The sequence below is a fragment of the Salmo trutta genome, chromosome 24 (genome assembly GCF_901001165.1).
Source record: "Salmo trutta chromosome 24, fSalTru1.1, whole genome shotgun sequence".
NCBI lineage: Eukaryota > Metazoa > Chordata > Actinopteri > Salmoniformes > Salmonidae > Salmo > Salmo trutta.
Window position 1 is genome coordinate 24051211 of NC_042980.1, and position 22563 is coordinate 24073773.

Below are 22563 nucleotides of genomic sequence, written 5' to 3' on the forward strand. Positions count from 1 at the left end.
GCACTTTGCACCTCTTTTTAATAAAGCTTTGCGTTGATATATTTGATTAAACAACGTCAAAAGTGGTGCTGTGGCAAATGCTGCCTTGCTGCACATACGTTTTCCGGCGGCGGCCCTGTTTCTCGGTATGTTTCCACTGGGTTTAACGATTACACAGCACTGTCTGACACTTCACTTTGTTCTTTAAAAGTGCTTTTCTCACCATCTTAAAATAGCATGCCCCTTTCAAAAAATGTAGAACTAAGAACAGATACAGCCCATGGTTCACTCCAGACTTGACTGCCCTTGACCAGCACAAAAACACCCTGTGGCGTACTGCACTAGCTTCGAATAGTCCCCACGATATGCAACTTTTCAGGGAAGTCAGGAACCAATACACACAGTCAGTTAGGAAAGCAAAGGCTAGCTTTTTCAAACAGAAATGTACATCCTGCAGCACTAATTCCAAAAAGTTTTGAGACACAGTAAAGTCCATGGAGATTAAGAGTACCTCCTCCCAGCTGCCCACTGCACTGAGACTAGGAAACACTGTCACCACTGATAAATCCACAATAATTGAGAATTTCAATAAGCATTTCTCTACGGCTGGTCATGCTTTCCACCTGGCTACCCCAACCCCAGCCAACAGCTCTGCACCCCCCGCAGCAACTGGCCCAAGCCCCCCCCCCCCCCCCCCCCCGCGCTTCTCCTTCACCCAAATCCAGACCGCTGACATTCTGAAAGAGCTGCAAAATCTGGATCCCTACAAATCAGCTGGGCTAGACAATCTGGACCCACTCTTTCTAAAATTATCCATCCAAATTGTTGCAGCCCCTATTACTATTCTGTTCAACCTCTCTTTCGTATCATCTAAGATTCCTAAAGATTGGAAAGCGGCCGCGTTCATCTCCCTCTTCAAAGGGGGAGACATTCTAGACCCAAACTGTTACAGCCCTATCCATCCTGCCCTGCCTATCTAAAGTGAACAAACAGATCACCGACCATTTCGAATCCCACCGTACCTTCTCTGCTATGCAGTCTGGTTTCCGAGCTGGTCACGAGTGCACCTCAGCCACGCTCAAGGTCCTAAACGATATCATAACCTCCATCGATAAAAGACAGTACTGTGCAGCCATCTTCATTGACCTGGCCAAGGCTTTCGACTCTGTCAATCATCGTATTCTTATCGGCAGACTCAACAACCTTGGTTTCTCTAATGACTGCCTCGCTTGGTTCACTAACAACTTCTCAGGTAGACTTGAGTGTGTCAAATTGGAGGGCCTGTTGTCCGGACCTCTGGCAGTCTCTCTGGGGGTGCCACAGGGTTCAATTCTCGGGCCGACTCTTTTCTCTTTTTATATCAATGATGTCGCTCTTGCTGCGGGTGATTCTTTGATCCACCTCTACGCAGACGACACCATTCTGTATACATCTGGCCCTTCTTTGGACACTGTGTTAACAAACCAAAGAGGCTTCAACGCCATTCAACACTCCTTCTGTGGCCTCCAACTGCTCTGAAATGCTAGTAAAAGGAAATGCATGCTCTTCAACCTATCGCTGCCCGTGCTTGCCTGCCTGACTAGCATCACTATTCTGGACGGTTCCGACTTAGAATATGTGGACAACTATAAATACCTAGGTGTCTGGCTAGACTGTAAACTCTCCTTCCAGACTCACATTAAGCATCTCCAATCAAAAGTTAAATCTAGAATCGGCTTCCTATTTCGCGACAAAGCCTCCTTCACTCATGCTGCCAAACATACCCTCGTAAAACTGACTATCCTACCGATCCTTGGCTTCAGCGATGTCATTTACAAAATAGCCTCCAACACTCTACTCAGTAAATTGGATGCAGTCTATCACAGTGCCATCCATTTTGTCACCAAAGCCCCATATACTTGCCACCACTGCGACCTGTATGCTCTCGTTTGCTGGTCCTCTCTACATATTCGTCCCCAATCCCACTGGCTCCAGGTCATCTATAAGTCTTTGCTAGGTTAAGCTCCACCTTATCTCAGCTCACTGGTCACCATAGCAACACCGACCCGTAGCACGTGTTCCAGCAGCTATATTTCACTGGTCATCACCAAAGCCAACATCTCCTTTGGCCGCATTTCCTTCCAGTTCTCTGCTGCCAATGACTGGAACAAATTGCAAAAATCACTGAAGTTGGAGACTTATATCTCCCTCAATAACTTTAAGCGTCAGCTGTCAGAGCAGCTTACCAATCGCTGCAGCTGTACACGGCCCATCTGTAAATAGCCCATCAAACCAACCAACTACCTACCTCATCCCCATATTTGTTTTTGTTTTTCTGCTCTTTTGCACACCAGTATTTCTATGTGCACTTCCTCATCTGGACATCTATCACTCCAGTGTAAATTGCTAAATTGAAATCACTTCGCCACTATGGCCTATTTATTGCCTTACCTCCTTACTTAATTTGCGCACACTGTATACAGATTTTTCTATTATGTTATTGACTGTACGATTGTTTATCCCATGTGTAACTCTGTGTTGTTTTTTACGCACTGTTTGCTTTATCTTGGCCAGGTCGCAGTTGTAAATGAGAACTTGTTCTCAACTGGCCTACCTGGTTAAATAAAGGTGAAAACTAAAACTAAAGGGAAAATTCAAGCACAAACACATTCAAGCACAAGCATGAGGAGAGAGACAAGCCCCAACATGCCTCTGTCTAAAGACAGATCACAGATATCCCAATGAGCAACCTTTAGTACTACATTAATGACTACACACCATACAATTTAGAGTTGTGGATGCAAATATATATAAATTGATCATGCAACATGGTCTGACGTCATATCTTCGCTATGGCTCCTGGTGTGATCGTTTTTCTCCTCTGACAGTCCACATAGAATGCCTCTTTTTTGTATATATGAACAAGACCACCAGCTGGTTCTGACACAAAGACACAAGCTATTAAAATCTTGGGTTACTATAAGAGATGTTGAGGGCATTATCAGAGTCAGTATTATATTCCTACAACCACCCGGACAGCTTGTATATTGCATCTGCCATTTATCAAACAGGCCACTTCATCTTCATGTGCCACAGGATAACCAAAAAGACACATTCTGAAAAATGAAACAGGGAGGAACCTATAAATCATTCCTCACAATATTGGACCCAATACTGAACGACAGGTGACAGATAACATCCTTCTGCTGTTGTATCTCTGAAAGGATTATAAAAAAGTGAACACCTGTTTAGGATATTGCTATCACCTCTTGAACCTGAAGTTGAACAAAGTCATTTGCGTAGCTGTGTAATCCATTGTAGTGATGAAGGGAGCTATTGGTTGAACTATCTCTTGGAGTGAAATATTACTACCTTGACATACAGTATATGTTTTATCTGACTTGTCTACCTGTCGGAAAATGAATCCAATAACTCTAAAATCTCCTCTACTGTATGAGTGATGAACTGTGTTTCGGAGTATTTCAGACAACGCTAAAGAAGAAAACTGAGTAGCTACCAAGGCAAAAATAAACATGATAAGAGACCGAGAGACAACCCCTGTATGGTCCTGAAGAAGTCGACTGGCATCATCTGTTTTAAATTCAATTACTCTTATTGTGTGAATTGGGGTACACGACTTGCGGAAAAGCTGAATTAACTTATAGTTTTCAATCTTTCCACACAGTAATTCAAGAATATTGTGTGGGGTTTTTCCTCTACATGTAGTCTTCAGCTTTCAATGGATTAATCATAACGGATGAGAACGATTTCCACTTCCTCCAAGGCAATGTTCCATGCAAACTGGTATCTTCCCCTCACATTGTCTGCACACACTGTTAAAAAAAAGACTCTTTGGCTCAACCTAAAACAATTCTGTCAACTGATTACAATTAAATTAGATTTCAATTTAAAAAAAACGAAATTTGTTAAAACATTTTAGTCATTTAGCAGTCACTCCAGTGGAATCGCGTAGCGCGTAGCCAGTGGAATCGCGTAGCGCGAAATACAAATACCTCATAAATGCTATAACTTCAATTTCTCAAACATATGACTATTTTACACCATTTTATAGATACACCTCTCCTGAATCGAACCACATTGTCCGATTTCAAAAAGGCTTTACAGCTAGGAGAGTACCCAGCCAAAAATAATCACACTGCCATTTTCAAAGCAACTAGCATGCATCACAAATACCCAAAACACAGCTAAATGCAGCACTAACCTTTGACAATCTTCATCAGATGACACTCCTGGGACATCATGTTACACAATACATGCATTTTTTGTTCGATAAAGTTCATGTTTATATATAAAAACAGCATTTTACATTGGCGTGTGACGTTCAGAAAATATTTTCCCTCAAATGCTTCCGGTGAAACAGCTCTACAATTTACAAAATTACTATTCGAAAACATTGTTAAAATGTAATATTGTCTTTCAAAGAATTATAGATTAACCTGTTGGGGCTAGGGGGCAGTATTTGCACGGCCGGATAAAAAACGTACCCGATTTAATCTGGTTACTACTCCTGCCCAGTAACTAGAATATGCATATAATTAGTAGATTTGGATAGAAAACACTCTAAAGTTTCTAAAACTGTTTGAATGGTGTCTGTGAGTATAACAGAACTCATATGGCAGGCCAAAACCTGAGAAGATTCCATGCAGGAAGTAGAAATCTGATTTGTGGAATCACCTTCAACACTTTGCCTATGAAACACACCGTGAGTTAGGATTCATTTAGTGGTTTGAGTCTTCTCCGGTAGAAACTGACCGAACGAGAGGCCTGGAAAGTTGGTCATAGGGGGAGGGCCATTACTACTATGATGCGGGCGCCCGTGGGTACCCTTTCATTCCGAAACGTTTAGTAAGACAATGCAATCGTCCGCCTTGAATATTATTGAAGCTCTGATTGAAAAAGGCCCTAAAGATTTATGTTATACAACGTTTGACATGTTTGAACGAACGTAAATATATATTTTTTGCACATTCGTGACGACAAGTCCTGCGCGCCTCGTACATTATGAGTAGCCTTCGGAACGCGCTAACAAGAAGGAGCTATTGGGACATAAATTATTAACTTTTTCGAGCAAAACTACATTTGTTGTGGACCTGGGATCCCTGGAAGTGCCTTCTGATGAAGATAATCAAAGGTAAGGGAATATTTACAATAGTATATTTGATTTTAGATGGAACATATAATCATTAAAAAAAAGAACAGAACCAATAACTTGGAATGACATTCATTCTCAAAGGTGAGAAAAAAATAACTAACTTAAAGCTACACCCCAATAGCCCAGGCCTCGTAACTCTTCTGATGCGAATGCGCATGAGGTCCTGAAAGCAATTTAGAATCTTTCATTCAATAAAAGAAAATCACATGGATCTGTCAAATTCGTTATTTGATTTCAGACAAATTTTATAAAATAGGTTGAATGAACCAAGGTGTGATTTTGGATCATACCAATCAGAAAAAGCACTTCAGATGAACAAGTGTCATTGTACTTTTTACAGTGCATGGAATCCTTCTGTAAGAGAACACAAAGAAACAAGCTGGATAGTGTTGTTTTTTGATTGAACTGTGCTCAGATTTTGTATGTCTAGAGCGTAACATCGAAAAGCACAATAGCACGAAGGCACCTTTAAAACCTCAATTTGACAGAGCAAAGTGCAGTATTTAAGATAATATGACATTTACTATATGGCACTTTAAAGCAGTTCACTTTTATTGACATGTGTTACAGGCTATGTCACAAACATCTCGTTATAATACAGTATAAAACAACAAGATATACCTCAGGAGTTTTTCCTAGGGAGTTTTTCCCAGCCACCGTGCTTCTTTCACATGCATTGCTTGCTGTTTGGGGTTTTAGGCTGGGTTTCTGTACAGCACTTTGAGATTTCAGCTGATGTACGAAGGGCTATATAAATAAATTTGATTTGATTTTGATTTGACTGTATATACTGTACACGTCTCGTCAGGGTGTCAATGATTTAAGAAAAACACAAGACATATATCAGTGGAGGCTCTTCATAGGAAGAAGGGGAGGACCATCTTCCTCAGAGAATTTAATAAAATAAAAATAGTGAAACATTAAAAAAGTATCCTTTTTAGATAAAACTATACTAAATATATTCACGTCACCAAATAATTGATTTAAACATACTGTTTTGCAATGACGGTCTAGAGTAGCCTCAGCAGCACTATGAAAGGTTAGCACCATGGTGTAGCTGGAGGACAGCTAGCTTCTGTCCTCCTCTGGGTACATTGACTTCAATACAAAACCTAGGAGGCTCAATGTTCTCACCCCCTTCCATAGACTTACACAGTAATTATGACAACTTCCATAGGATGTCCTCCAACTTATCAGAGCTCTTTTAGCACGACCTGACATGTTGTCCACCCAATCAAAAGATCAGAGAATGAATCTAGTCCTGAAACCATAAGCTACAGCAAGCTAGCACTGCAGTGCATATAATGTGGCAAGTACTTGACTCAAAGAGAGAGAAAGACAATAGTTTAACAGTTTTGAACAAATTAATTTCTTCTGAAAATGAAAGAGAAGTGAGAAAGAGAGAGAGAGAGAGAGCTAAATATATTTGGTTGTATTTTTTAAAACGTTCACTTAGCTAGAGGATGCAACTAGCTAGTTTAGCCTACTCTAACACCCGGCTTAAACAGAGGGATGCTATGTTAGCTAGCTGGCTATGGCTATCCAACACAGGAACTTTTCAAAGTCAAGGTAAGCTTTGGATTTTTATTAATTTATTGCCACAGGGCCCACTGGTGTAACTGCAAAACTGCTTTCTGAATGTATGATTGTAGCTACAGGGTTTACTAACACGTTAGTTCTAGTAGCTATGTTGACTATGACATGACAATGATGTAGGCTGTGTGCAGCGGTTATAGCGGTCATGATATGAAGGATAGGCTTTGAAAGGATTTTTTGCCTGGTCACAGATAACTGATGTGTTGTGCACTGAAGTCCACAAGCGAAGGGAAAAGTTGATAGGAAGGAGAATGCGTAGATAGTTGCGAGAAGGAATTATATTATATATACAACGAGAAAAGTTGATAGGAAGGAGAATGCGTAGATAGTTGCGAGAAGGAATTATATTATTTATACAACGAGCAAAGTGATCATGCTGTTTTTATGTGGCTGCTATGAAAGTGAACTGTGTTTTGCGTGTTATCAGGGGTTCATTCATTTTGCCGATTCTGTTGAAAAACATTTCTCAAACGGAAGAAAATGGAACAAAACAGGGGTAAAATTACTTTTGTCCAAAAGAAATTCACATTTGCAACTGTTGGACCAGTGACTGGACTAATGTGTTGTGCACTGTCTGTCACCTTGATTACTCAAAATTCTCTACGTTGTAAACTTTCATTCATAGGCTAGGTTGTAGCAACCTCATGATGGGTACAGGGAAAAATGGAGTGTCGTGTAGTAGCCTAAGCCTATCAATGTTACTTTGAGCTGGGTGAATGGAATATGAATGACAGTCATCCAATATGCTGTAATAGAAATAAGGCAATGCTCATAAAAAAATAATGATCCTCCCTCATCTTAAACGGAAACGACCGCCACTGATGTATATAGAGGTGTGTCGTTTGTGTTTAAACCAGCTTTAAGTCTTTATCTCACAACTCAAGTAAGGGTAAAACAGGTTGCTCCAATAGATTTTGTTTTAAAATGAAATGACAAAAAAGAAATCTAACAGAATACCCCCACACCACCTTGACAACGCTGGTTAACTTAATTAAGTGAGTTAATTGACAATTACTAATAGGCAGGGGAATAATTGCCAGCATGTGGCATCATTTCTTTTGTGGCTTCACCGATAATGTTGCGTTGTTAATTTAAATAAACAGCCTTTCTTTGATTTTTCTATACAGGAGTAGCAAATACACATCATTCTTTGCTTCATATCAGGTACTAAAGTTTGCCTCGATATCAAGGTTTTAATGTTTTCCAGTTTGCTACCTCATGTTTACCATATAAAAGACTTGGTACTTCCATGAGTGTGTCTTCACTCTCTGTAACCTAGCCTATGACTCAGCCATTTTCAAATTAGAGATGATTATGAGTGGGCCAAGCACTGGCTATGCTGCTGCGTCAACAGAACAGGCTCCGGCACATCTTTGCACCTCTGATAAGAGAGCAACAAATTATCCCTGAACTTTCTCTGCCGGCTTCATGTTTTTGTGGGCTATTAGCAGGCAAATGGAGAGAGCCTCAACAGAACAGTGGGGTTCTGAGAGCATAGACACTTTATCATGGTGAAGCTTAAGGCCAATTGATGCTGCTATTTCATAAGTCATATTCAATTTCTTATGATAAAGCCAGGCTTGCTTTATAAACTAGACATGCTCAGAGAGGTAAAGTGGTTGCATAGCTAAAAAAAACCCGGAGATTTTAGCTGTATCTGAGTGGACAGTACTTTGAATTTCCAGCTCTCTGTTTACCTGGTGTTGTGTGATATGGAACTGGATCTTGATGTTGTTGGTTACTGTAGTAATGGTTGTTACAAGCACTTTGGAGTGGTGTATTAACCATTTTTTAACTGTTACTAAAGTATTGATGTAAATTATGTAAAATAATAATGTGAAAATATAGTTGATAATGTGTTCAAGTAGACTGGGCATGTAATTAAGCCTGATTGAATATATCGTGATACTATTGACACTTGTGATTATGCCACTTGCTATACTTCTACTGTAATTTTCAAAGCCATCTTGCCATTTGATTAAAAGTCCCCTTGACCTTGAACATTTCTTACTTAATGTCACGTCCTGACCAGCAGGTGGAGTAGGTGTTAAGTGTTGGTCAGGGCGTGGCAGAAGAAGTTGGGTTTTCTTTGTTCTGTCTAGGTTGGGTGTTTCTATATAGAGGTAATTGGGGTGGACTTCCAATTGAAGGCAGCTGTGTGGTGTTGCCTTTGATTGGAAGTCCTATATTAGTTGGGTGTGTTTGTCTGTGTGTTTGTGGGGAATTGTTGTGTGCACTGCGTTTGTTTGAGCCTGCCACACTGTTGCTGTTGTGAGTATTGTTGGTTGTTTTGTTTTTTCTCAAGTGGATACCGTACATGTTTTTATCAGTAATAAACATGAGTGTCCACAATCCCGCTGCGCCTTGGTCCTTCTATCTCCCATACGACATATTCAACGAAGAGTATGACTTATTCGGTGACAGAATTCCCCACCTTCAAGCAGCGGAAGAAGGCTGGCAAGGACTGGGAGACCGAGAGGCACCCCCAAGAATTTTTTAGGGGGGGGCACAAGGGCTGTGTGACGGGGCAGGAGCTGCCTGCCAGTCAACAGTCGCCAGAGCTGCCCGCCAGTCAACAGTCGTCAGAGCTGCCCGCCAGTCAACAGTCGTCAGAGCTGCCCGCCAGTCAAACATCACCAGAGCTGCCCGCCAGTCAACAGTCGTCAGAGCTGCCCGCCAGTCAACAGTCATCAGAGCTGCCCGCCAGTCAACAGTCGTCAGAGCTGCCCGCCAGTCAACAGTCGTCAGAGCTGCCCGCCAGTCAACAGTCGCCAGAGAGGTCAGACTGCGCTGAACTGCCGGAGTGGCCAGACTGCGCTGAACTGCCGGAGTGGCCAGACTGCGGAGTGGCCAGACTGCCCTGAACTGCCGGAGTGGCCAGACTGCCCAGACTGTCCTGAGTGGCCAGACTGCCCAGACTGTCCCGAGTGGCCAGACTGCCCAGACTGTCCCGAGCTGCCAGACTGCCCAGACTGTCCCGAGCTGCCAGACTGCCCCGAGCTGCCAGACTGCCCAGACTGCCTGGGACGGCCAGAACCGGAGCCGCCTCCAACATAGGTGGGTTGGGGAGGGGGGGTGTAGCACAGTGCCGTCGTTGACGGCAGCCACCCTCCCTTCCCTCCCTGTAGTTAGGGGGAAATTTTCGGGTTGTTTTGGGTGTTTTGTGTTTTTTCTTTTGAAGGTGCATTCGGGGTCTGCACCTTTAGGGGGGGGTCATGTCCTGACCAGCAGGTGGAGTAGGTGTTAAGTGTTGGTCAGGGCGTGGCAGAAGAAGTTGGGTTTTCTTTGTTCTGTCTAGGTTGGGTGTTTCTATGTAGAGGTAATTGGGGTGGACTTCCAATTGAAGGCAGCTGTGTGGTGTTGCCTTTGATTGGAAGTCCTATATTAGTTGGGTGTGTTTGTCTGTGTGTTTGTGGGGAATTGTTGTGTGCACTGCGTTTGTTTGAGCCTGCCACACTGTTGCTGTTGTGAGTATTGTTGGTTGTTTTGTTTTTTCTCAAGTGGATACCTTACATGTTTTTATCAGTAATAAACATGAGTGTCCACAATCCCGCTGCGCCTTGGTCCTTCTATCTCCCATACGACATATTCAACGACAAGTACGACTTGTTCCGTGACACTTAATCTTAACCTGCCAAATAGTTATTTGAGGGAGACAGTAATAGTCAGTGTAGTAAACATTTAATAAACTGAATCTAGCAGGGGTACTACTATTTGAGGTCTGGTCACACAAATTTGCCAGGTGGCAAAGGTCCGGATGGATATTGTCATTTATCGGCATAGTAACGAGCCCCCTCCTCACAACCCATGTGACCGCAAACTGTTCACACTCCTCTTGTTGGCGGAGAGAAAATGTGCAGTTTTAAATCTAATTTCCCGCAATTCCATTTTTTCTGTTTTAAAGCTCCTTTTCTGCAATTTTTCCATTTCTTATGTGTGTTTGTATGTAAACAGGGGTCGAAGCCATAGTTATAAAATGTAAAGAAAATAAAGTTGGCTCAAATACTGTATGAAAGCCAGCCGTTTAATTAGCTTTTAAGCCCATTGACTAGTTCCATGTCACGGGGGAGTTGTCAGCTCCTGCAAACATAATGTCGTTTAGATATGCACAATGACTCCTTAATGTAATAATATGAAAACAAACCTGAGGCTTACAGAATTGTTCTTAAAAACACTGCTTTCCTTCACCAAAATATTTTGTATAATCTAATGTGTATAGAGCTGTGTCATTGCAATTAGAATCCATTTTAACAAACAGTCATTACTGTACAAAAGCAGATATCCTCTCTCCCTGGCAGGGTTTTGTGCTGCTGGTCAATAAAACCATTAGGTACAGTAACGTAATGACACAAATGGCAATTTGTCGTTACAAGCATTACACATACATCAGGCATTGGCACTTCGCAGCAGTAAAATGTTACTCTGAGTTGAACCCATGGAGACCTAATGTGCTAGAACTAGAATCAATCTACATACATGGAAAATATTGCCTTTGACTAAAGAGCTTTCCTTACCTTGACCCCCTCAACCCCTGGTCATCAATCAGCTGTATTATTGGCTGGGAGAGAAGAGGCAAGAGGAGATCAGCCTGTGTGGCTGGACTGGGATAAAGAGATAAAGGTGGGTACTCTGCTCTCCTGTCTCATGTTGTGCAACTAACTAGGTATCCTCCTTTCCCTTTCCTTTCATCAGACATGCTTAGTTATACGGTGCTCATACTTACAAAAACCCATACAAGTAAAGGAATTTTATACATTTGAAGTATACTTTGTAGTTGCCTTTTTACTTTGCATTTAGTGTGATGGAAAGGCCAACATTGTGACACATTACTTTAGTGGCCCAATTTTAACCACATAAATAACTAGAAACCCCATGTTTCTTACTAACTAATAAGTCATTTGTCATATCCTATTTGCCCTGTATGTCCTATCTAAGACCAGAGTTCAAGCAGAATTCTGTGGGGATTCAGGGGAAAAGGTATGAATATTCAGTGATTTCAATGCACCATGCAGGAGAAAAACAGATGGTCTCTCTACAGCTGAGAGAAAATGATAAATCACCCCTTTTACACCAGTCCATACCCCCAACCAGGTTCCACCAGTTCTGATACATCCTCTAGATAAAAAAAATTATAATTATGAAACAATATGAAATATAGAGAGGGAGAAAAATAGGAAATATCCAGTAAAATGGTTGGATGAATGGAGTGTGTGTCTATCCAGTTGGGCTCATTGTGTTGTAATTCAGTTATTACAGTCACAAATCTTGGTGTTATTGCTACCTTTCTTTGTTTTATATTCGTCTTAGTTTTGGAGAAAAAGTGTTTGTGAACTATGACAAACTCAGCCATAGTGACCCGTGTGATCCTTCGGGATCCTTTGTTATTTTTCTGTGAAATATTACTGTAAACCAGGAGGAAGCTCTGGCTTGGACAGAAAAGGAAAATTGTTCTGATGACATACAAGACCTAGGGTTCCATTTTATGGTTGCCAACAATTGTGTTTTCTCAGAATATTTTTTTTGCTCCTTTTTAGATGATTCCCTCAGATAGCTATACCAAACAGAGGGGTGTGACAGGTGGGACAAAACCTTTTAGGCTCAAAAGAGTTCATGTTTTGGGAAATTGTGTAAGATAAGCCTCCCTTAAATTTCATAGTAACAAAATGGTTTGTTGTACATTCAGTTTATTTTCTTGTTAAGTTTGTTGTTGATCCTAGTGCAATGCTCTTGGCATTGCACTGCGTGACACCGCACACGTTTTTGTTGAACTACAAAGAAAGGTTTCATCACCTTTTTGTTCTATACTGCACACAAGCACTGTCTGTATAGTGAAGGGGTGGTACAGTGCCTTCAGAAAGTATTCACACCCCTTGACTTTTTCCACATTTCGTTGTGTTACAGCCTGAATTTAAAATAGATTAAAATGCGATTTTTTTGTCACTGGCCTAGACACAATACCCCATAAGGTCAAATTGGAATTATGTTTTTAGTAATGTTTACAAATTAATTAATACTTCAAAGCTGAAATGTCTTGAGTCAATAAGTATTCAACCCCTTTGTTATGGCAACCCTAAATAAGTTCAGGAATACAAATATACTTGACATAATAAGATGCATAGACTCCCTCTGTGTGCAATAATAGTGTTTAACATGATTGTATCTGTACCCACACATACAATTATCTGTAAGGTCAGTCAGTCAAGCAGTGAATTTCAAACACAGATTCAACCACAAAGACCAGGGAGGGTTTCCAATGCCTCGAAAAGAAGGGCACCTATTGGTAGATGGGTAAAGATTTTAAATGAAGACATTTAATATCCGTTTGAGCATGGTGAAGTTATTAATTACACTTTGGATGGTGCATCAATACACACAGTCACTACAAAGATACAGGCGTCCTTCCCTTCTCAGTTGCAGAAGAGGAAGGGAACCGCTTAGGGATTTCACTATGAGGATAATGGTGACTTTAAAACAATTACAGAGTTTAATGGATGTGATAGGAGAAACAACATTGTAGTTACTCCATAACACTAACCTAATTGACGGAGTGAAAAGAAGGAAGCCTGTCAGGAATACACATTTTCCAAAACATGCATTTTGTTTGCAACGAGGCACTAAAGGTATATTGCAAAACAAATGTGGCAAAGCAATTCACTTTTTGTTTCACTCTCCATTTGTTCAAGCATAGTGGTGGCTGCATCATGTTATCGGTATGTTTGTAATCGTTTAGGACTGGGGAGTTTTTCGGGATAAAAAATAAATGGAATGGAGCTAAGCACAGGCAAAATCCTAGAAGAAAACCTGGTTCAATCTGCTTTCCACCAGACACTGGGAGATTAATTCACCTTTCAGCAGGACAATAACCTAAAACACAAGGCCAAATCTACGCTGGAGTTCCTTACCAAGAAGACAGTAAATGTTCCTGAGTGACCGAGTTACAGTTTTTACTTAAATCTACTTGAAAATCTATGGCAACACATGAAAATTGTTGTCTAGCAATGATGAATAACCAATTTGACAGAGGTTGAAGAATTTTGAAAAGAATAATGGACAAATGTAGCATAATCCAGGTGTGGAAAGCTCTTAAAGACTTACCCAGAAAAACTCACAGCTATAATCACTGCCAAAAGTGCTTCTATAAAGTATTGACTCAGGGGGTGTGAATACTTACGTAGATGAGATATTCCTGTATTTCATTTTCAATAATTTTGCAACAATGTTTTCACTTTTTCATTATGGGGTATTGTGTGTTGATGGGTGAGAAATGTTGAATTCAGGCTGTAACACAACAAAATGTCGAATAAGTCAAAGGGTATGAATACTTTCTGAAGGCACTGTATTTTGAGGCAAAAAAACTAATTTTGCAATGTAATATCTTCCAGCTTTATTATCTAATGCAATTTACAACATAAAAAAAATCTATTTTACAACACCCCAAAACCATCCATCACACTCAGCGTATTGCTTAATGATCCGTTGATATGTCCCTGCTGACATCAATCCTAAATAGATAGATAGAGATTTTAGTGCACCCTGTCCCCTCTCTCAAAGTACAACTCTGTTTTTCAGGTATGTTTAGTTTGCTGAAACCAAATAATGTCATGAATATGCCAATGTCAGTGATCTGATTGTGTTTGAATAGGTATTTAAATATATTGTGAGGTTTCCCATAATGCAATTGTTCCATTGCCATCGTCTGGGGACAGTTTAATATTCATGCAATGCACTAAAGTGTCATTTATAAATATATATTCACATGAGAGAGGCAAAACCTTGACTAGTCTGCAAATCATTATTTGTTTGTAGGTCAGAGGATATTGGCATTCATGCTTGGCTGTCAATTACACTGGGAACAAATATACAGTATACACTGTTTGAGATAGTTAAGATGCGGACAACGAGCCACTCATAACGAGTCAAGCATAGTGGCTGTACTGCAAATCAAATCAAATTGTATTGGTCACATACTCGTGATTAGCAGATATTATCGTAGGTGTAGCAAAATGCTTGTGCTTCTAGTTCCGACAGTGCAGTAATATCTAACAAGTAATATATAACAAATTACACAACATATACCCAATACACACAAATCTAAGTAGGAATGAATTAAGACTATATACATATGGACGAGTGATGTCAGAGCGGAACGGACTAAGATAAAGCAGAATAGTATAGAATACAGTATATACATATGAGATGAGTAATGCAAGATGTCTGTAGGTTGTTTATACTATATTGGAAGTGTCACACACACACACACACACACACACACACACACACACACACACACACACACACACACACTGTTTTGAAAACCTCATCGTTGGTGCGTCTGTTTCTGTGCTCCCCATAAGCAGATGGTAGCAGCCTCAGGAAGTATATGAGTCCTGCTCCAAATGGGGAGAGACTTCCACTAAAAAGGCTGATTTCCAAAGCCCTCTGCCTCACAACACAACCCTCTCCTCTGGATGAATGAGAGATTGAGAGATGAGAGATTGATGAGAGATTATATTGAAGCAACGTGAATAGCAGAAGACAGAGAGCGAAACAGATAAATAAATCCTTATCATGTAAACCAACAGGTAATTGGGTATGAGCAGTGTTTAGGTTCATTGCTATACCTACTGAGTAACTGATGTCAAGCTACTTGCTGTAACTTTATTTTATGATAAAGAGAAGGGATTTAAGCCTCTAAACCGTATATAGTATGAAACCTGAATCATGCACATACAACAGAGGAATAGGCTGGGCTCATAATATAAACATTTGAGTTGGTAGTCATATTGCATAGAGTCACTGAACCTAAGGTACAGATGGACTACTGTACAGATGTAGAATCTTAATTTGAGCCAGATTGCAACAGCAGGATAATAATCCAGCAGCAACAGGAAATGTGAATTATTATGTGGATTACAATTAATGGACATTTTTGTAGGCTACTGTTGATCGTACTGCAATACAACTGAAAATACCTCTAGGGTAGATCGTCATAACTGCATTCAGCACACACAGAGAATGATACATAAACATACTATTTGCTTACCTCATAAGTATGAATGAAGCAGATCATGAATTACACCGAGTGTATAAAACATTAGGAACATCATCATAATATTGAGTTTCACCCGGTTTTTCCCTCAGTACAGCCTCAATTCGTTGGGGCATGGACTCTACAAGGTGTCGAAAGTGTTCCACAGGGATGCTGGCCCATGTTGAATCCAATGTTTCCCACAAATGTGTCAAGTTGGCTGGATGTCCTTTGGGTGGTGGACCATTCTTGATACACACAGGAAACTGTTGAGTGTGAAAAACCCAGCGGTGTTGCAGTTCTTGACATACAACATTGGTGTGCCTGGCACCTACTACCATACCCAGTTCAAAGGCACTTAAGTATTTCGTCTTGCCCATTCACCCTCTGAATGGTACACATACACCATGTCTCAATTGTCTCAAGGCTTAAAAATCCTTCTTTAACCTGTCTCCTCCACTTCATCTTCACTGATTGAAGTGGATTTAACAGGTGAAATCAATAAGGGATCATAGCTTTCACCTGGATTCACCTGGTCATTTTACGTCATAGAAAGAGCATGTTTTGTACACTCAGTTTACAATTAAAGGTTATAATTACATTAAAAACAAAGCGACAGTTTATCAAATCATTTTGGCTGTCATATTGGATAATCAATGGTGATGAGCTTCTCTAAGTTCCCCACAGGGTGAATAATATGGACACACATGGCTCTTATTCGAACATGCAACATTTAACAAATAAGATGCAGACGCAGTCAACTCGTTTCCATCAATATAATGATATACTTACTCAGTGGGATGTGCTGTGTACCACTACACTGGGTATAATCCTCTTGGATGCAAACATACCAGCGCCAGTAGCTAAAATAGTTTTCTTCCCAGACAGGTATCCCAGACAGCACGTTGACACCTCTTCCTGCCAGCGGGCGTGAGAGAAACTGAATCAGTCATTAGTCAGCAGAATGACATATGCTTTACTAAAGATTTGACACCTCGTTCTTCGTTGGTGTATGTGTGTCTGTGTGTATTTGTGTGTGTGTGTGTGTGTGTACACCCATGGATGGAAATTAAGGTAGCTCGCTAGCCCGTGGCTAGTACTTTTTGTCCCGGGATAGTAGAAAATGTGCCCAACTAGCCGCTGGCTAGTGAAATTTTGTATTTTCAAATATTGCATGGCACATATTTTGGACCCGGGTCTAGTTAAAATTGCAGTTTACTAGCCTGGCTGACCAGTCAGCCAGATCACACCTGATACAAGTAAGTATTCGACGTCCATCCATGTCTGAGGACATCAGGAAATGACGTGGAAACCAGCCATTAGGGGCAACAGTGAGCACTGTTACCTACAAGTAGATTTCGGTTTTGCAACTACATTGTGGACGGGTGTGGACGTCTAATTCTGATGTGAGGCTGTCAGAGCTAGTTGGGCCAGTAAACAAAATCCTTAAGTTCCATTCCTGTACCTCTCTCTCTTCTGTAGCTGCTCCTCCTCCATGTGAGATAGAACACCTCAGCTATCCTTAGGAGGTACCAGAGCAGTAAAAGCAGTCTTGTGTTACAAAGCTGAGTCTTTGACACAAACCTGCTGTCCGGTATTACTGAGCCATTGGAGTGGATGAGTGGGAAGTCAGGTTTAAAGCAACTGAGCGAATGAAGATAATTCATGTTCTATGGCCTCCTACCCTAGAGCAGTTTCTCTCAATACACATCACTAGAGGTGGTGAACCTCTGGTTCCAATCACGTATTTCTTCTTCACACATTGACAGGCCATCAAGAAGAGTCTTCCCCTAAGACTCTTCTCCATAAGTGTGAGTGGCCAAAGCTGGTATGTACAGTTGAAGTCGGAAATGTATATACACTTAGGTTGGAGTCATTAAAACAAATTTTTCAACCACTCCACAAATTTATGGTTAACAAACTATAGTTTTGGCAAGTCGGTTAGGACATCTACTTTGTGCATGACACAAGTAATTTTTCCAACAATTGTTTACAGACAGATTATTTCACTTATAATTCACTGTATCACAATTCCAGTGGGTCCAAAGTTTACATACACTAAGTTGACTGTGCCTTTAAACAGCTTGGAAAATTCCAGAAAATTAGGTCAGGCCTTTAGAAGCTTCTGATAGGCTAATTGACATAATTTGAGTAAATTGGAGGTGTACCTGTGGATGTATTTCAAGGCTTACCTTCATACTCAGTGCCACTTTGAGTGACATCATTGGAAAATCAAAAGAAATCAGCCAAGACCTCAGGAAAGAAATTGTAGACCTCCACAAGTTTGGTTCATCCTTGGGAGCAATTTCCAAACGCCTGAAGGTACCAGTTTCATCTGTACAAACAATAGCACGCAAGTATAAACACCATCGGACCACGCAGTCGTCATACCGCTCAGGAAGGAGACGTGTTCTGTCTCCTAGAGATGAACGTACTTTGGTGCAAGAAGTGCAAATCAATACCAGAACAACAGCAAAGGACCTTGTGAAGGTGCTGGAGGAAACAGGTACAAAAGTATCTATATAGACAGTAAAATGAGTCCTATATCGACATGACCTGAAAGGCCGCTCAGCAAGAAAGAAGCCACTGCTCCAAAACCGCCATAAAAAGCAAGACTATGGTTTTCAACTGCACATGGGGACAAAGATAGTACTTTTTGGAGAAATGTCCTCTAGTCTGATGAAACAAAAATAGAACTGTTTGGCCATAATGACCATCGTTATGTTTGGAGGAAAAAGGGGGAGGCTTGCAAGCCAAAGAACACCATTACAACCGTGAAGCACGGGGGTCATGTTGTAGGGGGGCTTTTCTGCAGGAGGGACTGGTGCACTTCACAAAATAGATGGCATCATGAGGAAGAAAAATTATATGGATATATTGAAGCAACATCTCAAGACATCAGTCAGGAAGTTAAAGCTTGGTCGCAAATGGGTCTTCCAAAGGGACAATGACCCCAAGCATACCTGGGACAATGACCCCAAGCAAAGTTGTGGCAAAATGGCTTAAGGACAACAAAGTCAAGGTATTGGAATGGCCATCACAAAGCCCTGACCTCAATCCTATAGAACATTTGTGGGCAGAACTGAAAAAGCGTGTGCGAGCAAGGAGGCCTGCAAACCTGACTCAGTTACACCAGCTCTGTCAGGAGGAATGGGCCGAAATTCACCCAACTTATTGTGGGAAGCTTGTGGAAGGCTACCCGAAACGTTTGACCCAAGTTAAACAATTTAAAGGCAATGCTACCAAATACTAATTGAGTGTATGTAAACTTCTGACCCACTGGGAATGTGATGAAAGAAATAAAAGCTGAAATAAATTATACTCTCTACTATTATTCTGACATTTCACATTCTTAAAATAAAGTGGTGATCCTGACTGACCTAAGACAGGGGATTTTTACTAGGATTAAATGTCAGGAATTGTGAAAATCTGAGTTTAAATGTATTTGGCTAAGGTGTATGTGAACTTCCGACTTCAACTGCAGCTATTACACATTATAGATATCTTCATATCTTAGCTTGTGATCCATGTGTTCAAAATCCAACCAAGTACAAGGTACCCTTTGATCGATCATAACTTTAATTTATGTTGGTCAACCTTGCAGCTTACAGAAAACAGACTAATCATAACTACAATCCTCCACTCTGCACTTCTTGACATCATTTATGTTCAAAGAAGTGAATTCCACAACCTTATCTCCATCGTTTTGGTTATCTCTATGGTCTTGTTATCTTGTCCTCTGTTGTCTGTCATTCAGTGCTCTTTGTTTATGTACCTTACCAACAAGCAATTCCTCCCTGACAAATTTTTAGACCTCAGATATGTCAAATTCTGATTCAGGATTTGCTGCAGCGGCTGTAGCCTCTCTTACAGCTAATTAGAATGCAGGTAACAGTGTGTAATCTCTTTGATGCAGTATGTGGCAGAATACTGATGCTGTAAAATGAAGCGTTTCTAATATTTTTATCACATTTTTTATGTGGAGGTTGGGCATATTTGTACTGTGAATAAACTGTGCACTAATACAACACCTGTTGTTACCTAGGAAACTGGAAATGTTATTATGTTGCCATGGATGGTCGCCAGTGTTGATGAGAGGCATTATTTTAACAAAAGAATATGATGGTCTTAGTTGCTAACACTGGTTGAATTTGGTAACCTTCAAACACACACACACACACACACACACACGCGATCACGAACACACAGTCACACAATCTTTGCACAGCGTGCTATCAAATACCTCTAATTAAGATGCACTTGGTCTTGTGAGATATAAAGTCTATACTTTATTAATCAATGAACTCAGGCAGAGTCAAACAGTGAGAAGTCAGCTTTGGAGGATCTGATTAGTTTCATTTCATTAGAAAATGAGAGGTACATGCCTGGTCTAATGTGCCTCAAAGTCTTAACCTTATTAACCTCATTAGCATCATAATGGAGGTAAATCAGTAGTTTCAAGTACAAAACAGAAGACGTAATCACTGCAGTAGCTCTTTAATGCTCTCTCAAAGTACACTGCATGACCAAAAGTATGTAGGCACCTGCTCATTGAACGTCTCATTCCAAAATCATGGGCATTAATATGGAATTGGTCCCCCCTTTGCTGCTATAACAGCCTGCACTCTTCTGGGAACTCTTTCCAGTAGATGTTGGAACATTGCTTCGGGGCCTTGCTTTCATTCAGCCATTAGAGCTTAACCTGTTTAGGATAGGGGGCAGTATTTTCACGGCCGGATAAAAAAACGTACCCTATTTAATCTGGTTATTACTCCTGCCCAGAAACTAGAATATACATATAATTGTTTGATTTGGTAGAAAACACCCTAAAGTTTCTAAAACTGTTTGAATGGTGTCTGTGAGTATAACAGAACTCATATGGCAGGCCAAAACCTGAGAAGATTCCATACAGGAAGAGCCCTCTCTGACCATTTCTTGTCCTTCTATAGCCTCTTTATGGAAAATAGAGGATCTCTGCTGTAACGTGACATTTTCTAAGGCTCCCATAGGCTCTCAGAAGGCACCAGAACGGGCAATGATGACTCTGCAGTCCCTGGGCGAAAAACAGTAGGGGATTTGGAAAGTGGTCGATCTGAGAACAATGACACAGGTGTGTGCGTGCATGTGAAGACACCATTTTCTTCTTTCAGTGTTTGAACGGATACAACGTCTCCCGGTCGGAATATTATCGCTATTTTATTAGAAAAATCGCATAAAAATTGATTTTAAACAGCGTTTGACATGCTTCGAAGTACGGTAATGGAATATTTTGACAATTTTTGTCACGATACGCGCCGGCGCGTCACCCTTCAGATAGTGTCTTGAACGCAAGAACAAAACGCTGCTATTTGGATATAACTATGGATTATTTGGAACCAAAACAACATTGGGTGTTGAAGTAGAAGTCCTGGGAGTGCATTCTGATGAAGAACAGCAAAGGTAATCCAATTTTTCTTATAGTAAATCTGAGTTTGGGGGTTCCAAACTTGGTGGGTGTCAAAATAGCTAGCCGTGATGGCCGGGCTATCTACTCAGAATATTGCAAAATGTGCTTTCACCGAAAAGCTATTTTAAAATCGAACACCGCGATTGCATAAAGGAGTTCTGTATCTATAATTCTTAAAATAATTGTTATGTTTTTTGTGAACGTTTATCGTGAGTAATTTAGTAAATTCACCGGAAGATTCGGTGGGTATGCTAGTTCTGAACGTCACATGCTAATGTAAAAAGCTGGTTTTTGATATAAATATGAACTTGATTGAACAAAACATGCATGTATTGTATAACATAATGTCCTAGGAGTGTCATCTGATGAAGATCATCAAAGGTTAGTGCTGCATTTAGCTGTGGTTTTGGTTTTTGTGACATTATATGCTAGCTTGAAAAATGGGTGTCTGATTATTTCTGGCTGGGCACTCTCCTGACATAATCTAATGTTTTGCTTTCGTTGTAAAGCCTTTTTGAAATCGGACAGTTTGGTTAGATTAACAAGAGTCTTGTCTTTAAATAGCAGTCAGGATCACCACAAAAAGCATAACAATTATTTTAAGAATTATAGATACATTTCTCCTCTATGCACTCGATATGTCCGATTTTAAAATAGCTTTTCGGTGAAAGCACATTTTGCAATATTCTAAGTAGATAGCCCGGCATCACAGGGCTAGCTATTTAGACACCCACCAAGTTTAGCCTTCACCAAAGTCAGATTTACTATTAGAAAAGTTTGATTACCTTTCCTGTTCTTCGTCAGAATGCACTCCCAGGACTTCTACTTCAATAACAAATGTAGGTTTGGTCCAAAATAATCCATAGTTATGTTCCAACAGCGACGTTTTGTTCGTGCGTTCTAGACACTATCCCAATGGTAAATAACGGTCATGCGCATGGCACGTTTCGTGACAAAAGATTTCTAAATATTTCATTACCGTACTTCGAAGCATGTCAACCGCTGTTAAAAATCAATTTTTATGCCATTTTTCTCGTAAAAAAGCGATAATATTCCAACAGGGAATCTGCAATTAGGTAAACAGCCGAAAGAAAATATATCACTGGGTCGACTCGGGCATGCGCCTAAGCCCTTTGTCCTCTGATCGGCCACTTGGCAAAGGTGATTATGTGTTTCAGCCAGAGGCTGCCTCGACATCGTTCAGGTTTTTCCCGGGCTCTGAGAGCCTATTGGAGCCATAGGAAGTGTCACGTTACAGCTAAGATCTTGACTCTTCAATAAACAGAAGCAAGAACAACAACACCTTGTCAGACAGGCCACTTCCTGCATGAAACCTTCTCAGGTTTTTGCCTGCCAAATGAG